The 9372-nt window shown below is 42.1% G+C and overlaps 1 non-coding gene across 1 annotated transcript; it reads left to right on the top strand.

Annotated features, from left to right (window-relative positions):
• The first annotated feature begins 2276 nt into the window (after window positions 1-2276).
• Window positions 2277-2349, top strand: TRNAG-UCC (transfer RNA glycine (anticodon UCC)). Its single transcript has one exon. It is a non-coding gene; the product is annotated as a tRNA-Gly (tRNA).
• The last annotated feature ends 7023 nt before the right edge of the window (window positions 2350-9372 follow it).

Below are 9372 nucleotides of genomic sequence, written 5' to 3' on the forward strand. Positions count from 1 at the left end.
GTGCCTGCATCCGGACACACCTCTCCTCAAACTACAAAAATAGGGAGAAACAGTAAGAGATAAAGAATAAGTGTGTGCATGTGCAGTTGAGGCAAATTCTAGACAACAGATACAAAAAGACCAAATAAGCCGAACTGTCACTTCTGAAGAGCTGAGAGCAAAAGCCTGGTACTGCACGTGCCCCCTGCACACACCACCATCAGGGGGTGGGCAAACCCTCCGGCCTGACCCCTGGACACACCCCTAGCCTCATCCCATAAAAGGAACCAGCTCACCCAGCCTCAGGGAGCCAGTGAGCAAGGGAACCTTGTTTGTTATTGCCCCTGCTGCTGCAGCAAGGGCTCCAGTGAAGCCTTGCCCCAATTTCTTGTCTGACCTCAGATTGATTTCTGGTGATCAAGGAGGCCCGGAACCCTGGTGGGCAACACCCTCCAGGTCCAGGTATCAGACAACTAAAAACAGTTCCTGTGCCCCAGAGCCCGATGAAATTACTCAAACCGGCCAATCCTAAACCTGTTCATCCTTCCTTACCCACTTCCTCCACCCCCAGAAACCACCGTGATGGCTCTGGCCCACCCTCTTTCCCCCTCTGCCTCCCAACCGAACCTGCTGCTGCCCCATATGGTCCCAGGGGTATGGCAGGCCCCTCCTCTTGGAACTATGAATAATAAACTGTCTTTTCAATGCAATCATTTCTGATCTCTTGGACATACCACGCCTCAAATTTTCTATTAATACACTATATGCTAAAATGGTTATCATGCTGGTTCCTCGTAAGAGGCTGCTGAGTCATCTCGGGCAGTATCCCCACCTCACCTTTTCAGGTCCATGAAAGGTAGGGACTCTCAGACTAGACTGGGAAGTTCATGCCATGCCTCAAGAAGAGGTGGTCTATACCCTGAATATGTTACAGGAAGTCACTAATTTCTGTTGGCAGTAGTTTGAAAGATATTTTATGAGTGGACCCTATAGATATTAAGCTGGAAAGGATAAAATATGAACACTGATTGGGATGAATCTATTGATGGAATTAGAGTATTGAATTTAGTGCCTGGGAATGATGTTAGTAGGAGATCTTTAAACTCCCAAAGAGTCCTGAACCCACCCTGCCACCTTCTCTTAATATCTCAGCTAGCTGACAGTTGAACTCAACAGTAGCCTCCAATCACTAGGGGTCAAATACCAGAACTTTACTGGTTTAGACTGAATGTTAGATTGACTATGTTATATATAAACTGCTCTCTACCTATAAAAATCTTCTATACAATGGCCAAAAATGGTTTCATTCATTAAACTGTTAAAAAACCATATCGATGAGAGGCACCAGCATGTAAAGTTCTGTAGTGATTGTTGCCAGTAAGACAGAGCTAACAGTAAGGGATTCTGCAATAAAACTGGACTTCATCATCTCAGTGGGGTAACAGGAGCCTAGAGATGCACAGGTCAGGTGGCAATGTTGATTCGTCATAGATCAGATGACTGCATCGAGAACAATTAACTGTGTTGGGTGACAGTCTTATTTTTGAGAGACAGAGATCTGTGTCAGTGGAACTGATCATGAAGTTAACAGGAATCAAACAGACTGGTGGCCTAGAAAGGTTTAATGTATTAAAGTGGGAAATGCTAGGGCTAGTGGAGAAACCTGATTCTAGAGTAGTACGGAATTTATGGCAGATACATCCTGTGATTACTCTACCAATGTCTGACCATTTGGTGGGGAATGATAGTTAACGGGCAGAATCCTTACACAGGTTCTATGATCTGTATAGTGAAGGTGGGTATGACAGAAAAGGCCAAGTGGAAGCCTGTGGATCTACCCACTCCTGCCAAGAGGTTAAATAAAAGCATGTAGGGATGGCAATTCTCACCATGGAGGAATAGTAATCATCACCACATGGGGACAGAAATCCTCATCAACTGCCTGTGAGCCAGTGGAAAAAGAACATTCATGAAGAAAACTTACAGATGATCACAAAATTAGTCAGTGGTAATGATAAGCACAGTTAAGCTACTGAAGTTAGTGTCTTTACTACGGTCAATCGACACTGTCTCTTGTTTTCAGACATTTCCTTTTCCCATTCCTATTAAAAGATTAACCTGAAGCATTTTTACCTTTAGCAGCAAAGATACCAGTATACCCATACTCTTCTGACTTAGGGCTATCATAATAAAGCTGAAAGATCTATTACCCATTTTCACTTCATAACTGTTATTCTACATTGATGACAGCATTTCAATTGAATCTGACTATGAGAAGTAATAAACCTTCAAAATGCTCCCTGATGGTCCAGTGGTTAGGACTCCACACTTCCACTGCTGAGGGTGCAGGTTCAATCCCTGGTCAGGGAACTAATGTTTTGCAAGCTGCACAGTAAGGCCAAAGTATTTTTTAAAATGCTACAGCAAGATGTATCTAAATCTTGCTAAATTTCAGAAATATGCTATCTCAGGGAAGTTTCCATAGTGTAGAGAATATCTCAATTTATCCTCTTTAAAGTTACTGCACCATGTACTGTCCACCATGAAGGAAGAAGCTCAGTGGCTGCTAAGACTCTTGATTTTGAGACAGCAAGTAACATATTTATGTGTGTTTCTCTGACCCATGACTGGATAACCCATAAATCTGCCAGTTTTGAATGGTATCTAGAATAAGACAAGACTGTGCACTGGGGACAAGATGCCTGGAGACTGAGATTCCATCAGCAGAGCCGATAGTATAGACAGTGGTTATGTTACAGAGAGATACTCTAAGGAGCTGCTGGAAAGCCTCATCTCTGATCCTGGAGAGTCAGCACAGACCCCTGTGGTCTGAGAGTAAGTCCTGGCCCTTTCAGTCACTAAACTCTGGTCCATTTGAAAAGCATCCTGGTACTTTGAAACAAGATATTTGACCATGGGATTACAAGTAATCATGCATGCCCACCTGCACACGGTCAGCACGCAGCTAGCTGATCTACTGGATCATAAAACTCGGTGAGTGCAGTAGTATGCCACTGTTTAATGGAAAAGGAACTTATGAGACTGGACCTGAACGGGTCTGGAATGTACAAACAAGCTGCAGAAGGATTAGGCTCAGCTGCATGTTTTTCCCTGCTTTATCCCCTCTCTATCTTAAACTACATCCATGATGTATGTGACCATATATAGTTAACATCCAAACAAGGACAATTTTAAGAGCTAAAATCAGCACTGTTAATAATTAAGATGGGGCACTGGGTGTTAAGTCAGGAGTGTCATGGGCAAACCAGGATCTTTTAACACCCTATCTATGATCATCTGACAATGAAACCAGTGTATGGATTTGCTTAGAATAATATGTATCATATTCAAGAAACAGTCAAAATTGGACAGTTGCTACATTATGATCCCATTAGGAATGTCCTTAAGAGGCCACAGGGCAGGGATGTCTCTCGGGTCAGCAGACTTGGGGTGAGAGGGGACATTCGGTCATATACAAGGAGAGACAGCCTGGGATACAGATCTGTGCTGATTCATGGGCAACAATTCATGGGTCAGTTGGTTAATGAGGGACTTGGAAAGAACAAAGTTGGAAGATTAGCAATAAGAAATCTGGGGCTGAGATGTGGACCTCTTAAAACAAGCAAAGTGTAAAAATATAGTTCTGACTTTCTGCCAGTGGACTGCACAATGAATGAGCTCTCACCTATGAACTACCCCGTGAGTGTCAGCCATCTAGGCCTTCTCAGTGGGCCTGTTTATTACACAAACTGGATACTGACAGTGGGATGAGGGCTGTGTGTGGACTGGACAGGAGCTACCTTTCTTTCCCAGGTTGTTTTGGCTACTGCTGTTATGCTCAACCCACCAAAAGTAAATGCCAACGTTTCACTCCCAATTCTATTTCATTCCCTGGGGGGACTAACTAGCCAGTTGGTGACACATTGATTAGCTCAGACCCCTTACATCATGTATTAGATAGATTTTGTTACAGTAAAAATCAGTCTCAACCTACCAGGGGCTTAAAGTACCTGTAATAGCAGTGAAAACTCTTTCCTGTTTATACTACTTATGTTGGCTGTGTGTCTGCTCCATTTGGCTTCTACCTCATTGTTCTAATCGGGGACCCGTGGTGAAGGAGTAACTCCAATTTGAAATGCCCTGCTATTGTGGTAGAGCACAAAATCAGAAAAGGCTGAAACAAACCAATTATGTAATTCATCGAAGTCTCTCTACTGTCTCTGTGCAAATGCCGTATATCATACCCACTCATATTCTTTTGACCAAAACAATTAATACATCTAAGCTCAGTAATGGCAGCAGGAAAGTATATGCCATAGACCATTTACAAGGTGGATGGAAAAATCACAAAAGCAAAGAGCACTACAATGTAATCCTCTTATGAGGAAGAGTCGGTATCTGTGACAATAATGCAAATTTCCACAAAACGAGAGGAAACTATTCCACCTCGCCCTGTACAGACACACAGAAACAGACATGTACTCCAAAGCATGTTTATCATTTCTATCCACAATTCTTTTTCTAGGACTACCATAAATGGAATTACAGAATGCCTTATCAATTGCCATGGTATTCCATTCAAAATACCCTTGATCAAGAAACATATGTTACAGCAATGCAAAGATAGCACAGAGAATTCACAGGTCTTAGCACATCTTTCATCTCCATGTTTGATAGCATATTCAATAGTCCACAAGATTGGGATGTCAATCAGAAAGATGTATTACTATACATTGTAATCAGGGGGGCAATATATGGAGCAATCTCTGCAATAGATGGGATGCATGTGTTTAAGAACCGAAGAGTAAAACTGGAAGTGATTTCTCTCATTCTTAAAACCATAAACCACTGGAAGGGTTTTAGCTCCCTGTCTCCATTGGATGGGCTCTCTGAGTATTCAGATTTCTGTATTCACAAAGGCATACTTCTACCAAGAAACATCATTATGATTTCATTAAATTGGAAGGTAAGGCTCCACTCTGATAGTTTGTGTTCACTTACAGTTTCTGTGGGAGGATAATCAAGATTTAGATCTTATAGGAATGAACTGGGTCACTCTACCAGATAAATAATGCCATTCAATGGGGTTGGACTAAAAGTCTTTAAGAACACATACATTATGAGAGAAGAAGGCACCTGTAATTTCCAACTTAGACCTCAGGACTGATAAATGAAATGACAATAACAAGCATGTATGTTCATGATCATTGTTTCTTTCCTATTTCTGACAGTAGCTAGTATGTTACATTTCATGTAACTTTTAGAACTTTGTGTGTTCTCTGCATTAGTTTTAAGTTCCTCAGTCCTGTCGGACTCTCTGCAATGCCATGAACTGTATAGCCTGCCAGGCTCCTTTGTCCCTGGGATTCTCCAGGCAAGAATATTGGAGTGGGATGCCATTTCCTTCTCCAAGGGAATCTTCCTGACCCAGATTTCAATCCCATGTCTCCTCCATTGCAGGGAGGTTCTGTACCACCTGGGCTAGCAGGGAAGCTCAGTTAGTGACTCAGTGCAGTCCATTCAGTCGCTCATCCAAGTCCAACTCTGCGACCCCATGGACTGCAACACACCAGGTCTCCCTGTCCATCACCAACTCCCGGAGCTTACTCAAACTCATGTCCATTGAGTCAGTGATGCCATCCAACCATCTCATCGTCTGTCATCCCCTTCACCTCTGCCTTCAATCTTTCCCAGCATCAGGGTCTTTTCCAATGAGTCAGTTCTTCGCATGAGGTAGCCAAAGTACTGGAGTTTCAGCTTCAGCATCAGTCCTTCCAGTGAACATACAGGACTGATCTCCTTTAGGATGGACTGGTTGAATTCCCTTGCAGTCCAAGGGACTCTCAAGAGTCTTCTCTGGCACCACAATTCGAAAGCACCAATTCTTCAGCACTCAGATTTCTTTAATACTGCAGCTCTCACATTCACACATGGCCACTGGAAAAACCACAGCTTTGACTGGATGGACCTTTCTTGGTAATGTCTCTGTTTTTTAATATGCTGTCAGGGTTGGTCATAGCTTTTCTTCCAAGGAGCAAGCATCTTTTAATTTCATGGGTGCAGTCACCATCTGCAGTGATTTTGGAGCCCCAAAAATAAAGTCTCTCACTGTTTCCCCATCTATTTCCCATGAAGTGATGGGACCGGATGACAAGATCTTAGCTTTCAAAATGCTGAGTTGTAAGCCAACTTTTTCACTCTCCTCTTTCACTTTCATCAAGAGGCTCTTTAGTTCTTCACTTTCTGCCATAAGAATGGTGTCATGTGTGTATCTGAGGTTATTGATATTTCTCCCAGCAATCTTGATTCCAGCTTGTCCTTCATCCAGCCAGGCATTTCACATAATGAACTCTGCATATAAGTTAAATAAGCGGGGTGACAACATACAGCCTTGACGTACTCCTTTCCCAATTTTGAAACCAGTCTGTTGTTTCCTGTCGAGTTCTCACTGTTGTTTCTTGACCTGCATACAGATTTCTCAGGAGGCAGGTCAGGTGGTCTGGTATTCCCATCTCTTTAAGAATTTTCCACAGTTTGTTGTGAACCACACAGTCAAAGGCTTTGGTGTAGTCAATAAAGCAGAAGTAAATGTTTTTCTGGTACTCTCTTGCTTTTTTAATGATCCAAATGGATGTTGGAAAATTGATCTCTGGTTCCTCTGCCTTTTCTAAATCCAGCTTGGACATTTGGAAGTTCATGGTTCACATACTGTTGAAGCCTGGCTTGGAGAATTTTGAGCATTACTTTACTAGCGTGTGAGATGAGTGCAATTGTGCAGTAGTTTGAGCATTGTTTGGCATTGTCTTTCTTTGGGATTGGAGTGAAAACTGACCTTTTCCAGTCCTGTGGCCACTGCTTAGTTTTCCAAAGTTGCTGGCATATTGAGTGCAGCACTTTCACAGCATCATCTTTTAGGATTTGAAATAGCTCAGCTGGAACCCCATCAGTTCCACTAGCTTTGTTCATAGTGAGGCTTCCTAAGGCCCACTTGACTTTGCATTCCAAAATGTCTGGATCTAAATGAATGATCACACTATCATGGTTATTTGGGTCATGAAGATCTATTTTGTATAGTTCTTCAGGGTATTCTTGCCACCTCTTCTTAATATCTTCTTCTTCTGTTAGGTGCATACTATTTGTGTCCTTTATTGTGCCCATCTTTGCATGAAATGTTCCCTTGGTATCTCTAACTTTCTTGAAGAGATCTCTAGTCTTTCCCATTCTATTGTTTTCCTCTATTTCTTTGCACTGATCACCGAGGAAGGCTTTCTTATCTCTCTTTGCTATTGTTTGGAACTCTGCATTCAAATGAGTATATCTTTCCTCTTCTCCCTTGCCTTTAGCTTCTCTTCTTTTCTCAACTATTTGTAAGGCCTCCTTAGACAAGGGAAGCTCAGGTACATATGTTTTCCTCTGGAGATATGATTCAAGTGAAGGCCAAGAGAGAATCAGAGATGAACTGTGCTAGGTATCTTTCATTTGTCACTTCTAATACGCTCACCATTCCTTCAATCCTAGTCTGTGACAAACTAGAACTATATGAAATGCACAACTGATATGTAAATAAATTTAAAACAGTAAGCACAGAGAGTGAATTCTTGTTATTGCATGTGAACACACACCATTGAGCAACCACCACAAAAGAAGTGTGTAATAATTCAATACAAAAAATGCTCAGCTAACTGAAGTCAGCCGGCCTCTGTTGTCAGTCATAGCTGGTATTGGCAAACTGCAGTTAAGCGGGTGGCTATGGTGCAGTGACACAGAGGGAGGCCAGGCCTGGGTTTGACAAATGCAGATCACTCACCAGTGCAACACCAGCCACTGCCAAGTGTCCCAGCATCTAGCAGCTGGAATCCATTCTGGGTCCTCAATAAGACACCAGTCTCGGAGACCAGTTGGACTGTTTGTCTTAACTAACCTTCTTTTCTTTCCCCAAAGAATGAGACCAACCATCATCCCAGAGTAGCTTTTCCCAGATGAGATGCACTCACTATTTGAGAGGCGAAAGGGCTGGAAAGTAGTGGAAGGTACGCTGCACCTCTTTTAAGAACTAAACCAATTATTTCGTCAGCTGCTGGGAGTATTGACTGCTGCTGGCAAACAGCGAATTCCCTCTCCCAGAATGAACTCAGCCAAGGGGGTCCACTTGTCATTTATGATTGCTAAACATCAGAGTATAAAACCTGGACCTGCTGACTCAATTCAAAATGGCCATCCCAATTCCACAGCTGCCCAGAGGAGCAGCTGTGGAGTCTTTTGCAACCACATTGCAATTCAATTGTTCCCTTTGCCCAGTCCTGATTCTCGCACTTTCAGTATATGTATAAAAGGACTTTTGAGTAAACTCCTGCTCACAAGTCTTCTCAGAGTTTGCTTCCTAGAGAAATTACATTCATTCTAGAGCAGATATTGAAATTGATAAATGATTATTCACCTGCCACAGGAACCAAAAAGGTCCATTTTCATTCCAACCCAAAGATGGACAACACTGAAGAATGTTTAAACTACCACACACACCTGCTCATTTCACATGCTAGCAAGGTAATGCTCAAAATCCTCAAGCCAGGCTTCATGTACCAAGAAATTCATGAACCAAAAAATTCCAGATGTATGAGGTGGATTTAGAAAGGCAGAAGAACCAGAGATCAAATTGCCAACATCTGTTGGATCACAGAAAAGCGAGAGAGTTCCAGAAAGAAACATCTGCTTCATTGACTATACTAAAGCCTTTTTCTGTGTGTATCACAACAAACTGTGGTAAATTCTTAAAGAGATGAGAATATGAGACCACTTACCTGCCTCCTGAGAAATCTGTATGCAGGTCAAGAAACAACAGTTAGAACCAGACATGGAACAACAGACCAGTTCAAAACTAGGAAAGAGGTACATCAAGGCTGTATATTGTCACCCTGATTATTTAACTTATATGCAGAGTATTTCATGTGAAATGTGAGGCTGGATGAATCATGAGTTGGCAATAAGATTGCTGGGAGAAATATCAACAACCTCAGATATGCACATGATACCACTCTAATGGCAGAAAGCAAAGAAGAACTAAAGATCCTCTTGATGAAGGTGAAAGGAAGAGTGAAAAGGATGACTTAAAACTCAACATGCAAAAAAGTAAGATCACAGCATCTGATCCCATCACTTTACGGCAAATAGATGGGTAAACAGTGGAAACAGTGACAATTTATTTTCTTGGGCTCCAAAATCACTGTGGATGGTGACTGCAGCCATGAAATTAAAAGATGCCTGTTCCTTGGAAGAAAAGCTATGACAAACCTAGATAGTATATAAAAAAGCAGAGACATTACTTTACCAACAAAAGTCCGTCTAGTCAAAGCAATGGTTTTTTCATTAGTCATGTAAAGATGTGAAAGTTGGGCC

The sequence above is a fragment of the Muntiacus reevesi genome, chromosome 10 (assembly GCF_963930625.1).
Source record: "Muntiacus reevesi chromosome 10, mMunRee1.1, whole genome shotgun sequence".
Lineage (NCBI taxonomy): Eukaryota > Metazoa > Chordata > Mammalia > Artiodactyla > Cervidae > Muntiacus > Muntiacus reevesi.